Source organism: Passer montanus, unplaced genomic scaffold, assembly GCF_014805655.1.
Source record: "Passer montanus isolate IOZ18808 unplaced genomic scaffold, ASM1480565v1 scaffold30, whole genome shotgun sequence".
Taxonomy (NCBI): Eukaryota; Metazoa; Chordata; class Aves; order Passeriformes; family Passeridae; genus Passer; species Passer montanus.
In genome coordinates, this window is record NW_024367708.1 from 3,007,548 (window position 1) to 3,010,660 (window position 3,113).

Consider the following 3,113-nt stretch of genomic DNA (forward strand, 5'->3'; position numbering starts at 1 on the left):
AAAGACTGACACCGTTGGTGCATTGACTACTTCTCTAGGAAGCCTGTCACAGTGTTTGGCCACCCTCTTAGCAAAGAAATACTTTCTGATATCCAGTCTGTTCCTCCCCTGGAATAGCTTTGAACCATTCTCATGTATTCTAGCACTGGATACCAGGAAAAGGAGATCAGCACCTTCCTCTCCATCTCCTGAGGAAGCTGTAAAGAGCTGTAGGAGCTGCGAGGTCACCCCTCAGCCTCCCCCTCTAGAGAACCCCATAGGATATTCCTCAGCCACTCTCCACAGGACATCCCTTCCAGCCCTTTCCCCAGTTTTGTTGCCCTCCCCTGGGCACAATCAAGCACCTTCACATCCATGTAAAATTGTGGGGTTCAGAACTGCACACAGCACTCCAGGTGAGGCTGCACTGATGTTGAATACAGCAGGATAATCACCTCTTTGGGCCAACTGGTTACAATGTTTTTGATGCATCCCAGGATGTGGTCTTCCCTTCTGGCTTCCAGGGCACACTGCTAGTTCCTATTGAGCCGCTGTCGACCAGTACACTCATTTATTCTCAAACAATGTCTGTTCTATGATCAGGTAGGTACTCATTCAGCACAGCTTCATGGACTAACAGCCAGCAAATGCTATGATGCGGGGGTTTCCAAAGTAGAGATGGGCTAAACTCTGTCACATACTGCCAGATGGACATACATGAATATAGTCGTATGTGTCCAAATGTTTTGATCTGCTGCTGTATATATTTTAAAAGGTGCCTTTGTTTACAAATAAAACCAGAAAATAGTCAGACTTTCTTTGGAAATATTTTCTTCCCAAATAGAATGGTAGAAACAGAAATCTTGACGTTGAATTCTTTACTGGGGTTTTATTTTCTCCCACAGGTGTTGTTGGAAAAATCACTCAGAACTAATACAATGAAACCCACTGTAAGTACTTTTTTTGAATAAGCATTATGTAGTTGCAATGGTTTATTGAAGTGTTTGGTCAAACGTCCACCAGATGTCAGTACATACTTGCACAATCACATAGGGATGTTTGACTAATCTGGTTCTGATACATCATCCAGAAGTGCAGTGTTGCGTATCACTGATGCTGCTGCTGCTGCTGTAAAAAAGTGCAAATTAGTGCAATTTTAGAAATCCTTATACCTTCTAAATGACAGGAAAAAAATAGAATTTTGATTCTGATTTTTTCTATATCAAGCACTGTTGTTGCTAGCTAGTTATAACTGCTCTGCGATTTCATTTATGAAAACAGAAACTATGTGGCAGAGAACTGCCCTGTAGATATTGTAGCCATTCATATTCTTAAATATGAACAACTGCTCTGAGATTTCATTTATGAAAACAGAAGAGAGCAGAGAACTGCCCTGTAGATATTGTAGCCATTCATATTCTTAAATATGAAAGATTAGGAAAGAAAGAAAGAGCTAGACTTCTTGAATCATAATAAATGAAGACTAAGGAATAATTTTATGGTTGCCTTCAAATATCTATACTGTCTTATAGTGGGGAAGAACCAGACTTTTCTTGGGCAAGTACAGCTATAAGGTATAAGACAATAAATACCAGTTGTTTTTTGGGAATTCATAATTTGTCAAAAAAAACCTCATAATCCACAACTGGGTCACACAATGCTTGTTGAATCTGTCTTCAAATATTAAAAAATCAGTCAAAGAAGATAATAAGCGAGTTCATCAAACTTTGAAATTAGATCCAGCTTCAAAGTTGGTTTGACAGGGTTTGGACCAGGTGAGCTCCAGAGGTCGTCTCCAATCTAAATTATCTTCTGGTTTTATTTCAGTAGTATTTCAGAAGCAGGAAACCTAAAGATATATAAAACCTCATTAGGCTTCAGTCTGTTGTCAGATTTTTTCTTTTTTTAAGTTAGTTTATGGAAATCAGGAAATCAGCCTCCTGACTACAACAATCAGCTACATCTTTCCTATCATGTGGTTGGCAGCTGTACTGAGATGCCTCAGTGATTTTCTGTATTTTTTACATGAAGCATCTCCACATATCTCCATTCATGATCATGAAAACTCTTCTCAATGACAGCTTAGTTTTTGAATGTCATCATTTGGTTTTGTATCATTATAAATCTGACAAGTTTGTTTTATTTCCTGACACAGTATTAAATACTTCATGTAAGTCCAGTGATTTTTGATGACAGCTTAAGCTAGAAAGCGTTTCAGGACATAGTTTGCATTTTTTGAAGAGTTTAATAGTATGAATTGCATCATCACCAAAATAGAAAAAAAAGGGGAGCTAAAGTTAATATCTAACTTAAAGAAACAGGTATTTTCTGAGTTCAATAAGAACAATTTTAAAAATAATTTTAATGAGAATTACTCTCATTATTCAAATATACTCTCAGTAATTAAATTTTTTTTTTCTGAAAATCTATGGACATATTACAGAATAATTGCATTACCTTTCAATTTTTCTGCAAAGCTTCTCTTAAAAATTCTTCAGATGCAACTTAAAATTTTCAATGCACAATTACTTTCTCATAATCCTGCAAATTATTTGAATTATAGATGCCTGTTATCCTCAACAATCTTACAATACCTAACATACAAACATATTACTTATCATGGCTTTAAAACAGTGGTGCTTGTCCCAAGAAGTTTGATAACAACATTTACCTTGGTTGCTGCATGGTACTACAAGTGCCGAGGTTGGGTACTTGACCCCTGTATGAGCCATTCACTTAAGAGCTGGGCTTGATGATCCTTGTGCGTCCCTTCCAACTCAGAATGTTGTCTGATTGTAATATTCCTTTTGCTTTCACTTTGCCTTATGTTTATTTTCATGAATGAATGTTTCATGCTGTATTTAAAATAATACTGCTATTTTACTCACAAGATTAATCAAAACCTTACATGACCTAAAACCTAGAACACAACCCCTAACTGAAATGTAGAAGAAACCTAAAGTATTTTCTTCTAGCAAAAAAAATGGAAATTGTGTTTTATATATAATTTCTGAAATAATAATATAATTTGCTTGATTTCTTTTTTTCTGATAGTGATCCCTAAAGGCACAAAGCGATGTCCAGAGGCCTAAGGCTGCTCAGAACAGCAGTAAAATGTTTAATACTGGCTGACA

The 3,113-nt window shown here is 36.6% G+C and overlaps 1 long non-coding RNA gene across 1 annotated transcript; it reads right to left on the reverse strand.

Moving 5' to 3' along the window:
- Positions 1-895: 895 nt before the first annotated feature.
- LOC120504800 lies at positions 896-2,523 on the reverse strand. The gene is made up of 3 exons (XR_005628121.1): positions 2,437-2,523; positions 1,611-1,828; positions 896-1,107 (listed from the first exon to the last, which is right to left on the reverse strand). It is a non-coding gene; the product is annotated as an uncharacterized LOC120504800 (long non-coding RNA).
- Positions 2,524-3,113: the final 590 nt, after the last annotated feature.